The 12,075-nt window shown below is 41.9% G+C and overlaps 1 long non-coding RNA gene across 8 annotated transcripts; it reads left to right on the top strand.

The window, feature by feature from the left end:
* The first annotated feature begins 800 nt into the window (after nt 1–800).
* Nucleotides 801–11,420, top strand: LOC135093433 (uncharacterized). Of its 8 annotated transcripts, XR_010263364.1 has the most exons (14): nt 802–960; nt 2,561–2,636; nt 3,108–3,193; nt 3,612–3,761; nt 4,167–4,317; nt 4,432–4,666; nt 5,031–5,205; nt 5,844–6,029; nt 6,978–7,172; nt 7,669–7,752; nt 9,041–9,109; nt 9,546–9,647; nt 10,030–10,207; nt 11,061–11,420. It is a non-coding gene; the product is annotated as an uncharacterized LOC135093433 (long non-coding RNA). The 8 variants fall into 8 exon arrangements; XR_010263363.1 differs by lacking the exon at nt 2,561–2,636 and having other exon boundaries at nt 801–960; XR_010263365.1 differs by lacking the exon at nt 2,561–2,636 and having other exon boundaries at nt 804–1,019.
* The last annotated feature ends 655 nt before the right edge of the window (nt 11,421–12,075 follow it).

Genomic DNA, 12,075 nt, shown 5'->3' with positions numbered 1-12,075 from the left:
CTCTCTCTCTCTCTCTCTCTCTCTCTCTCTCTCTCTCTCTCTCTCTCTCTCTCTCTCTCTCTCTCTCTCATCTCTCTCTCTCTCTCTCTCTCTCTTTTCTGCATTATTTCTCCTTGTAAGAGACATTTCTTTCTCCCCACTTGGTCCACCCTATTCATTTCAATATCGAGGCTCTTGATGTAAGAAACTAGAGGGTTGGAGGTCTTTGGGGGTGTTTGGGGGTGTTTTGGAGTGTACTGGGGTATATTGGGGGTGTGTAGGTGTGGGAGGGTGGGTTAGGGGGGAAGGTGAAGTGGGTGTAAGAGGACAAGGAGGAGGAGAACGAGGAAGAGCAGGAAGAGGAATTGAAGTAGTAGTAGTAGTAGTAGTAGTAGTAGTAGTAGTAGTAGTAGTAGTAGCAGTAGCAGTAGTAGTAGTAGTAGTAGCAGCACCACCACCACCACCACCACAATCACTACCATCCACCAGAAGGAGACGAGAAAAGAAAACGAGAGAACAAGATACATTAGTTACCCTTAACAGGTGGAAAATAAATATATATATATATATATATATATATATATATATATTATATATATATATATATATATATATAATATATATATATATATATATATATATATATATATATATATATATATATATATATATATATATATAGGGGAGAGTTAGGGGGGGAAAGGGGACAGGGGGAGAATGTTGCGTGCCAGGTGTATGAACAATTAGGATAGAGGATGCTGTTCGTTTCTCTTTTTTTTTCCCCCCCTTTCTACAGGAGTTGCCGATCCAAAGGCCTGGCTCAGGAGGGATCCTGTGCCACCTGTACCATCAAGATCAACATCAAGGTTCTCCCGTGCTTACTCCTACCACACTGCCTAGAAATCTTGTTTTTTTGCAAATTTCCTAAGTAATTCCCCACCCCGGAGGCCGCCCCCAGTACACCTGTTCCCTCCATCCATGGTGAGCCCCGGAGGACCCTGAGGCGCCGCGGGGGATCTGAAATAAGGGAGAAATTAAGGGTAATAGGAAGCCCCATGGTTACTGCACTGAGTCTCCCACGTTTTCCTCTTAAGATTTTTGGTGTTTTTTTTTTTTAAGTTTTTCCCCTAATTTTACGGTAATTTTTAGGTTTTTTTTAGGGTTTTTTAGGGTGAGAATTTAGGGATTTGTGTTTGTGTGTGTTTTTTTGGGCTTCGTATAATTTCGTGATTTATTTAAAGGGTTCTGTTTTTTTCCCCCACGTTTTTTAAGCAATTTTAAAGTTTCAGGGGTATTTAGGGTGTGGGCGGGTTGGGGTTGCCCTTAAACTTCGGTATCTAGGCTAAGTTTGCTCGTTTTAGGGATCTTTTGGGGTAAACTTTGGTATTTTAAGTATTTTTTTGGGTTTTATTATAGTTTAAGCCATTACACACTACGTGGTAATAACCTACCTCATTTTGTTCTTCTCACTATTCACATAATTTCTAATGATTACACTACTTGTCGGAAATTAATAATAACGCCACAATAGGCCTGGGAATGCACAGCGCTCTCAACTTTTTCTAAGTCCACAGGTAAACATAAATGGTGTATTGTTGCCTGAACTTCAGTTGTTTAATGTTTTGAATTGTGGGTAGCTGCTGGATAGGATCACTGTGTCTATAATTCCTCGGGCCAATCACGTGCTACCACCACGAGTTGCACCAATAGGAAGTCTCTATAAGTACCCATAAGCTGTGCGGGCAGGTTAGGTTAGGTTAGGTTCCCCACAGGCCCCCAAGCCTGCTTGAGGGATTGGGGGTCCGTGGGTAGAGATTGGGGACATTGGCTTAAACTATAAATTTACCCAAAATGATGGTGTTTGTTATTGTCTCTTCTTTTTTATAGACGATTTTGAACATAAAGCAACTCAATATTATATCATTTGATGTGTCCTCCCCTCAATCCGCTGTAATCTTGGGAATTTGTGGGGAAGTAGGTTTTATGAGCAGGGAACACAATAACAGTAATTTTAAGTATTTGAATGGAGATGATAGCTTTAAAGAAGGCATTCCTAACTTAACCTCACCTGAACTTAACCTCATTTAACCTAGCCTAACCTAACCTATGTGCATCACCTAACACAAATTACCTATATCATGGAAACTATTACTTTGCTACAAGAACATTACTAGTAAGTTTCTCAGTATCCAAAAACAGTACTCATAAATGTGTCAAGCATTATTGTTCTCTCCTGAAATAATACTATTCATTCTTCTCAGTCACCTACTAAACTTACTTGGCGGTGTGGGAACCTCGGTACAGGCCAAAATAATACCATGCATTCTTCTCAGTCACCTACTAAACTTACTTGGCAGTGTGGGAACCTCGGTACAGGCCAAAATGCCAAGTAAACACCTAACCTAACCTAATCTAACTTAACCTAACCTAACTTAATCAAGACATGACAACTTAACCTGAGAGAGAGAGAGAGAGAGAGAGAGGTCACTGTTATCATTATTTTCATTATTACACAATTTAAGGGTTGACCTGGCCCCCCTCCCTTCACCAGGCAACCCCCCCTTACACTCTCTCTGTTCAGGTGACCTAATGTGACCTAGCCTTGAGACCTGCACCTCCACGTGTCAGCTGGGCACTTGTACACTCCACAATTCTAGGTGAAGACACTGTTGGGTCACTGTGGGTCAATGTGGGATTACTGTGGGTCACTGTTGGGTCGTAGGTCACTTGTCCTTCATGCTTAAAAGGTGTCTTGTTTATGTTTGTGTCAGGTCGCAGTGTGGTGGCCCTGTGTGACCCTTGTACTAGAGGTCATGGTGATTGGTTGGGGTCATCAGTTTTTATGTGGTTGTTGTTGTTGTTGTTGTTGTTGTTTTTGTTGTTGTTGTTATTTTTTTATTTTTTTATCATATTTATTTATTTATTTATTTATTTATTTATTTATTTATTTATTTATTTATGTACTGTGCTTGGAATGTAATGAACCAACTACTACTACTACTACTACTACTACTACTACTACTACTACTACTACTACTACTACTACTACCACCACCACCACACCACCATAACCACACAACACTCCAATAGCACTTTCTCCTCCTCACCACCTGTTCTCTCACCTGCAGAATTAATTGATGAGCTACAGAACTACAGCATCGTTCAGGTGGCAGCCGGAGACCAGCACTCTCTTGCTCTCACCTCCTGGGGCCTGGTGAGTGAGAGAGAGAGAGAGAGAGCCTGTGATGTGTGTGTGTGTGTGTGTGTGTGTATGTGTGTGTGTGTGTGTGTGTGTGTGTGTGAAAGAGAGAGAGAGAGGAGAGTAGAAATAATTTTGTTGTTTTAGTAGCTGTAAGAGAGAGAGAGAGAGAGAGAGCAATACATTTTCATTTTCCTCTTCTTATCAATATATATACAGTAAAATCCCTCTTATCTGGCATCAACGGGACTGCCGACATGTCAGATACTTGAATATTGCCGGATACTTGAATAGAAGTGAAATTATGTCCACAATCACCAGCCTACACTCACGCATCTTACCATAACAAAGATCAGCTGATCTTAATCAGCAGCTAATCTGATCAGCTGCTTAAGTGTAAGCACAACACGCTTCCTCTTTTCTACAACTTTAGGCATGATGAAGGCGTCAGGCGATAAACAGTGCACACGCGGGACTGAGTCACTCAGTAAACACAGTGCAGTGGGCCGCGGGTGGCGCGAAGCAGTGCGCTCTGGTGGCGAGGGGACAAAGTATGCCTTGCGCAGGAATTTTAATCGATTTTGTGAGTACACATTTATTTTTTATTGATTTTAAGGCTCAGGGAAAAATGTGCCGGATACTTGAAGCTGCCGGATACTCAAATGCCAGATGAGAGGGATTTTACTGTATATTCAAATTATTTCTCCTAGACAGGTAAGGTTCTCTCTCCCTCTCTCTCTAATCTCCCCTCTCACTCTCTCTCTCTCTCTTTAAAGTTATATTATATCTTAAGTTGGGTTTTGTTAGGTTAGGTCTTAATTCTCTCTCTCTCTCTCTCTCTCTCTCTCTCTCTCTCTCTCTCTCTCTCTCTCTCTCTCTCTCTCTCTCTCTCTCTCTCTCTCTCTCTCTCTCTCTCTCTCTCTCTCTCTCTCTCTCTCTCTCTCTCTCTCTCTCTCTCTCTCTCTCTCACCTCTCCCTCTCTCCTCAGATCTACGCATGGGGTGACAATGGGTACGGTCAGCTTGGCGTCAACTCCTGCGACACTCACACTGCCACACCCAAGCTTGTCAAGAGTCTGGCCAGGAAGGTGACAGTGCAGCTGGCCTGTGGCACCAACCACACCCTTGCCTTGACTGCTGGTGGGTGTCTGTATGTATGTATGCCTGTGTGTATGTGTCTGTATATGTGTGTGTGTGTGTGTGTGCGTGTGTTATCATCATTATTTATTTATTTTTTGCTTTTGTGTGTTTCAGATGGTGAATTGTACACTTGGGGACAAAATACCTTCAGCCAGTTGGGACTTAGACACCGACAGGGGCCCCAGAAGGACCCTGCCCTGGTGACCTCCTTGGCTGGCACCCCCTTAGTCCTGCTGGCCGCTGCGGGTCACCACTCTGCTGCTGTGACCCAGGCCGGCTACCTGCTGTTGTGGGGGTCAAACAAGCAGGGTCAACTGGGCTATACTCCCAAGGGTGATCCTCTTGTTAGGTGTGTATGTGTGTGTGTGTTTGGGTGGTGGGAGGAAGAGGAAGAGGAAGAAAAGTAGTAATAGTATTAGTAGTAGTAGTAGTGGTGTACATAAAGTATATTCTTTTATTTATAATCAAGAAAAACAAACTGAATAATGCTAATAATAATAATAATAATGATGATGATGAATAATTCTAAACAAACATGAATTAAATTATATAAGCCTAAAACTAACCAATTTCTCTCTCTCTCTCTCTCTCTCTCTCTCTCTCTCTCTCTCTCTCTCTCTCTCTCTCTCTCTCTCTCTCTCTCTCTCTCTCTCTCTCTCTCTCTCTCTCTCTCTCTCTCTCTCTCTCTCTCTCTCTCTCTCTCTCTCTCCCAGATCTTCGCTGGGGGGACGTCAGCATGGCCACCGTCAGCAGGGAGAGTGGGGGTGCTGAGGACTTTTGCAGCCCTCCCCTACCCCGACCAAATGCCCCTCTCACAATTCAAGAACATATGATTAAGAAACTTCTGTCAATTGAGGAAGAAGACATGATTGATGACGATTTGTTTACGTAAGTGTGTGTGTGTGTGTGTGTGTGTGTGTGTGTGTGTGTGTGTTTGGGTGTGTTATGGTATATTTTGTGTGTTTGGGGGTGTGTTGTGTGTTTTGGTATGATTTGGGTGTGTGTGTGTGTGTGTGTGTTTCTGTGTGTATTTGTGTGTTTGTTTGTGTTATATAATTTATTTTTGATGTTTTCAGTGACAGAATGTTGTATTTTTTGTGTTTATTTACATTTGTGTCATATCAATCTATTTACAAACAAACAAACAAACGAACAAACAATATTTCCATCCCCAAGTTTGTTTACACTCATTCACTCACCCACTTCCAAACACATGTACACAGAGACAGCGTTTGCCTCAGTGTGCGCTTGGAACAGCTCCTTCACGCTTGCTGGCTTGCACAAACACACACACGGGCTGGACTACCGTTTGGCTGAGAACTGTGTGGCTCAGATTGGCCAGATTGCAAGGGAGACCATTCAGGAAGTGGCGAGTGCGTGCGTTTGTTTGCGTTTCACTGCATTTTACTGAAGGTTTCCCAGGACAAAACAGGACAAACTGACCTGCTGGCATTTCACACGCAGAATCTCACAAGCGTCCACTGATCCGTTACCGAGCTAATCCAAACGTATCCAAACGTCCACAGATTCGTACTGGCATTCAAAACGTGGCCAAGAGTCTTCCTTCGCATCCCCCAGCCAGGACGCCTTATGCTGTTATGTCCTTCTTCCCCTGTACAAGGACTTCACTGACCCTAAACAAACGGCCAAACTCCAAACGCCATATGCTGAGGGAGTGTTGAAGCTTGGCAAGGAGATGGCGGAGGTGTTCAGTGAGTTGGATTGTGTGTGTGTATGTTTGTGTGTGTGTGTTTGGGAGTGTTTGAGTGTGTTTTGGGAGTGTTTGGGGGTGTTTTGGTTGTGTTTTGGGTGTTTGAGTGTGTTTGGGGTGTTTGAGTGTGTTTAGGGGTGTTTTAAAGGTGTTTTGGGGTGTTTTAAATGTGTGTTGGTGTTTTTCTTTGTTTTTCTATTGATTTGTGTGTTTTAAGTATATTTTTGGAGGAGAAAAATTAATCTCTCTCTCTCTCTCTCTCTCTCTCTCTCTCTCTCTCTCTCTCTCTCTCTCTCTCTCTCTCTCTCTCTCTCTCTCTCTCTCTCTCTCTCTCTCTCTCTCTCTCTCTCTCTCTCTCTCTCTCTCTCTCTCTCTCTCTCTCTCTCTCTCTCTCTCTCTCTCTCTCTCTCTCTCTCTCTCTCTCTCTCTCTCTCTGGCTTGCCTCTCTTCCAAGGGACTTTACACTAAGGCTGGTTACTGTGTACAAGAATGTGGTGGTACAGATACTGAATTCACCTCACCAGTCTAGCTCTGAGGCAAGAGAGAGAGAGAGAGAGAGAGAGAGAGAGAGAGTTGGTTTGTAAGAGTGTGCATTGAGAGTGTGTGTGTGTGTTTTGAGTGTAAGAGAGAGAGAGAGAAATATAATTGTCTGTGTACTACTACTACTACTACTACTACTGCTACTACTACTACTACTACTACTACTACTACTACTACTACTACTACTACTACTACTACTACCATTCTCTTCCTCATTCTCTTTCTCTTCCTCCTCCTCCTCCTCCTCTTCCTCTTCCTCTTCTTTTACTACTACTACTACTACTACAACAACTATTACAACAATTCTTATCTACAACAACACCACCACATCACTTACAACCACTCAGACCACCACCACTACCACAACCAGATCTTAACCAAACCTAACCCTAACCTAACCACACCACAGAGAGACCGGCGTGCCCTCGTGTCTTCCCTGCGGCTGTTGTCCCTGGTCCACGGTCTGAACTTCCAAGCCGGCTGCCGAGTGGGGTGGTTGAACTACGACGACTTTTACATCCCAGAAATTGCAGAGAAAATTGATATTAGGAATGATTACTTGAACTGGATGAACAGCAGGCTTCACTCGATGTCCAGGAGGGAGGTGGGTGTGTGTGTGTGGGGCTGTGGGGGTGTTTGAAGGTGGGTGAGTGATTTTGGGGTGTTTGGGTGTGTTTTGGGGTGTTTAGATGTGTTTTGGTGTGTTTTTGGGGTGTCTGGGTGTGTTTTTGGGGTGTTTGGGAGGTGGGTGACCATGTTTGGGGGTGTTTGTATGTGTATTGGGGGTGTTTGTGAATGGGTGACTGTGTTTGGGGGAGCTTTCAATGTTGAACACTTAAAAACATCCTTTAAAATTGACAGTTCGTTTAATTTTAACTGAGAGACCCTTAGAAACATCCTTTAAAAATTGAATTATTCTCTTAAGCCCTTAAAAACACCCTTTAAAAGACACCAAACCTTTAAATAGCCTCATAAACCCTTAAAATCACCCTTCTACCTTTTATTTACTCCCTTAAACCCTTAAATACACCCTTTAACTCTTCATTTACCCCTTCAACCCTTAAAAACAACTTTAACTAATCCAATCCTTTACATTACAGAGTCCAATCCTGTTCTGTGAGTATCCATTCTTATTCGACCCTCAGGCCAAGACGCTGCTGCTCAGGTGTGACGCCACTCGTCAGGTGAGAACGAGGTGCAGGACAAATTAGGTTTGGTTTACATATGTTTATTTGTTTATTTGTATATATATATTTTTTTTTATGTTTTTCAAGGATTCATCAGCATTAAAGGCTGTTTGGAAGTGTTTTTTCAAGATTTGTCAGTTTAAAAGGGCATTTGAAAGTGTTTTTTAAGATTTGTCAGTTAAAAAGGATGTTTTGAAGTGTTTTTTTAAGATTTGTGAGTTTAAAAGGGTGTTTGGAAGTGTTTTTTAAGATTTGTCAGTTAAAAAGGATGTTTTGAAGTTTTTTTAAGATTTGTCAGTTTAAAAGGGTGTTTGGAAGTGTTTTTTTAAGATTTGTCAGTTAAAAAGGATGTTTGGAAGTGTTTTTTTAAGATTTGTCAGTTAAAAGGATGTTTGGAAGTTTTTTGAAGATTTGTCAGTTTAAAAGGGTGTTTGGAAGTGTTTTTTTAAGATTTGTCAGTTAAAAAGGGTGTTTGGAAGTGTTTTTTTAAGATTTGTCAGTTAAAAAGGGTGTTTGGAAGTGTTTTTTAAGATTTGTCAGTTAAAAAGGATGTTTGGAAGTTTTTTTAAGATTTGTCAGTTTAGAAGGGTGTTTGGAAGTGTTTTTTTAAGATTTGTGAGTTTAAAAGGGTGTTTGGAAGTGTTTTTTTAAGATTTGTCAGTTTAAAAGGGTGTTTGGAGATGTTTTTAAAGGGTTAAGTCAATTTTTAAAGGACCTTCCAATTGATTCATTAAAGGATGCATAAATTTTAAAGGCTGCTTCACACTTTGATGTCCCAGACTGTACACCACTGAAGCACTGGCACAGGTGGGGACAGACTGACAAACTGTGAGGTGTTTAATGAGGGTGGTTTAGACTGGCATAGGGTCAGAATTTTTATATGCCTATTAAAACACTGATTAGGCCTATGTGTTATAAGAAAAGGTTATTTAGGCCTGTGTCTTGCCAGGAAAAAGTGGACTAGGCCTATGAGAGGAAACTAGCATATTTTTTACTGCACCGACCATCACACACAAAAGAATAGGCCTAAAATTGCCCAGCTTTGTGTTTCCTAGGGACTCAAAATTAGTAGATTTATTGAAGAATGTAAAATATTAAATAAAGCTGCAAGAATTTCTTAGGCCTAACACAGTAGTCACTCCTCACTCACAAATGCAAGAGGCCTAACCTAATACTCTCTCTCTCTCTCTCTCTCTCTCTCTCTCTCTCTCTCTCTCTCTCTCTCTCTCTCTCTCTCTCTCTCTCTCTCTCTCTCTCTCTCTCTCTCTCTCTCTCTCTCTCTCAGATGCAAGGAGAGATCCAGGAGGCCGTTTTAAACAGTAACCCCATGCTGTGGCTCTTTGACCCTGCCCAAGTAAGTACGTTTGTGTGTTTATGTGTTTGAAAGCTTTTTTTTTTTATTTATTTATTTATTTTTATTTTATTTTTTTTATTTTTTTTATTTTTTTTTTTGTTCACACACACAAACACTTAAGCTAATACAAAATAATAGTAGTAGTAATAGTAGCATCAGTAGCAGTAATAGTAACACACACACACACACACACACACACACACACACACACACACACACACACACACACACACACACACACACACACACACACACACACCTAGATTTCCCTCCTAGATTAGACTTACCTTTAGGATTAATGTTAAGTTTTTCCCCACCCCCTATGTACATTTTCAGTTTGTTAACTGCCTTAATAATAAACCGTTTATTATTATTATTTATTATTACACACACACACACGCACACACACACACTGAAGCCATGTGTGTTTTTCCAGGTACAGTTTCTAAACGTACACATTCGACGCACACACATCGTAGAGGGCCCCATCAGCCAACTGCTGCACCACGAGGTCACCGATTACAAACGGCCATTGAAGGTGTGTGCGTTTGTCTGTTTGTCTGTATTTATAGTCTCCAGTCATCTCCTCTTACCTCCCTTTTTCAGTTCTCCAGGTCATCTCCATCTTAATCTGCACTTATATCAAACCTAACCTAACCGCCCAACACTCCACCTGTCCTCCACTGATCTCCACTTACCTCCCTTTCAGTTCTCCAGGTCATCTCCATCTTAATCTGCACTTATATCAAACCTAAGCTAATCTCCCAACACTCCACCTATTCTCCACCCATCTCCCTTTCAATTCTCCACCTTATCTCCACAATAACAGCATAAATATATATCTGTGCATTAATCTGCATACATAACCTAGCCTCCCGGCCCTCCAGTGATCCTCCACTCACCTCCACGCATCTCCACAGGTCCACTTCATCGGGGAGGAGGCAGAGGATGCAGGTGGGGTACGGAAGGAATTTTTCTTGCTCCTCCTAAGAGATATTTTGAATCCAGACTATGGTATGTTTACTGAGTTCCCCGACACAAGAAGGATTTGGTTCAAGGAGGGAGCTCTGGAGGCGGCTGCTACCTATGTGTTGATTGGTGAGGCCCTGGGGGTGTCTGGGGGAGTGTAGGGAAGTTTATGGGGGTCTGGGGAGCATCTGGGGGTGTGTGGGAAGGCTTATTAGGTCGAGGAGCTCTTCAAATTGACAAACGCTTGAATTTATAGGTCATAATCCGTTAAAACACCCTTTAAAATAGATAGATCTTTTAATTTAGGGTGTTTTTGGTGTGTTTGTGGGATGTGTTGGGGTGTGAAAGTGTGTTTTGGGATGAAAATGAGTGTTTTGCAGGTATTTTTGGGGAGAAAATGTGTTTTGCAGGTATTTTGGGGTGAACATGTGTTTTGAGAATGTTTTTAGGGTGAAAATGTATGTTTTAAAGATGTGCTGGGGATGCGAGTGTGTGTGTTTTTTAGTGTTTAAATGTTTTCAGGGTGAGAGACTGTGTTTTTGTAATGTTTTGGTTGTGGAAGGTGTGTTTGGGGTGAAAATGTGTGTTTTATGGGTGTTTTTGGAGTGAAAATGTGTTTAGGGATGTTTTGGAAAGTGATTTTGGGGTGGAAAAATGTGTTTGGTTTTCTTGTACAATAGAAAAGTGTGTTGAGTGATTTTTTTGAGTTTAAATGTGTGTTTTTGGGTGTTTTGGAATTGATAGACTGAATTTTGGGTTGTTTTTGGGGAGTTTCACTGTTTTTTTTAGGGTGTTTTGGAAAAGAAGTGTGTATTTGTGTTTTTTTATGCTGTTTGTTGAGTGAAAGACTGAATTTTTGTGCTTTTTGAGGACAAAACACTAATTTATACATTTTAAAGAATGATATGTGTATTTTACCTCCTACTACTACTACTACTACTACTACTACTACTACTACTACTACTACTACTACTACTTCCAGGCATTGTGTGTGGACTGGCAATCTACAACTTCACCATCATCAACCTGCCCTTCCCAATTGCACTCCTCCTCCTCCTCCTTTCACTTCCTGATATTTTTTCTCTGTTGTTCCCCCACTTCCTCCTCTTCCTCCTTCCTCTTCATCTTGTTATTCTTCTTCATCTTCCTTCTCCTTGTCTTCTGCATGTTCCTTATCTCCTCCTCCTCCTCCTTTTATTATCGTCTTTATGAAATTACAATAATCTTTCTTTGTTATGAAATGATATAAGTATGGTTCTCTCTCTCTCTCTCTCTCTCTCTCTCTCTCTCTCTCTCTCTCTCTCTCTCTCTCTCTCTCTCTCTCTCTCTCTCTCTCTCCAAACAGGAACATTTTGATAACTCATGTGCAATATAAAAATGAAAATAAAAATAAGAAGAAAGATTTGTTTGTAGAGCAAGTTTTTCCTCGTTGTAATAAAATAATAATAATAATAATAATAATAAACGGTTTATTATTTAGGCGGTTGACAAACTGAAAATGTACATAGGGGATGGGGAAAAACTTAACATTAATCCTAAAGGTAAGTCTAATCTAGGAGGGAAATACTATTGATTGATGGCTCGCACCATGGTGGGAATCGCACTGAGTCTGTACCGGTCCGTGCGCGGCGCCTTCAGGGGCGTTATTTTGTTGTGGTGTCTGGTGGTACGGACCGGGCGAGGCGCGTCGGGCGGCAGCATGTTTCTGAGACGTGGATGATGCAGTAGTCCCCTCCCAAACTTCTCCAGAGCCTCTCGGTGCCTGGTGGATATTCTGGACAGACTCAGGGTGGTCAGGGCTTCTTCATAGGTGGTGTATGCAGGGCCAAGGATGACCCTGCACGCCCTTTTCTGCACACTCTCTAGCTGTAGCTGTTGAGTGTGTGTGAGGGAGGAGGACCACGTTGGGGAGGCGTACATGAGTTTGGGGAGGATGAAGGTAAGGTACACCCCCCTTAACTCATCTGTCGGCGTCCCCAGCGACCTGAGTCTGCGCA

This window comes from Scylla paramamosain, chromosome 43, assembly GCF_035594125.1.
Source record: "Scylla paramamosain isolate STU-SP2022 chromosome 43, ASM3559412v1, whole genome shotgun sequence".
Lineage (NCBI taxonomy): Eukaryota > Metazoa > Arthropoda > Malacostraca > Decapoda > Portunidae > Scylla > Scylla paramamosain.
Note: the sequence above shows the minus strand (reverse complement) of the source record. Positions and strands in the feature narration are given on the sequence as shown.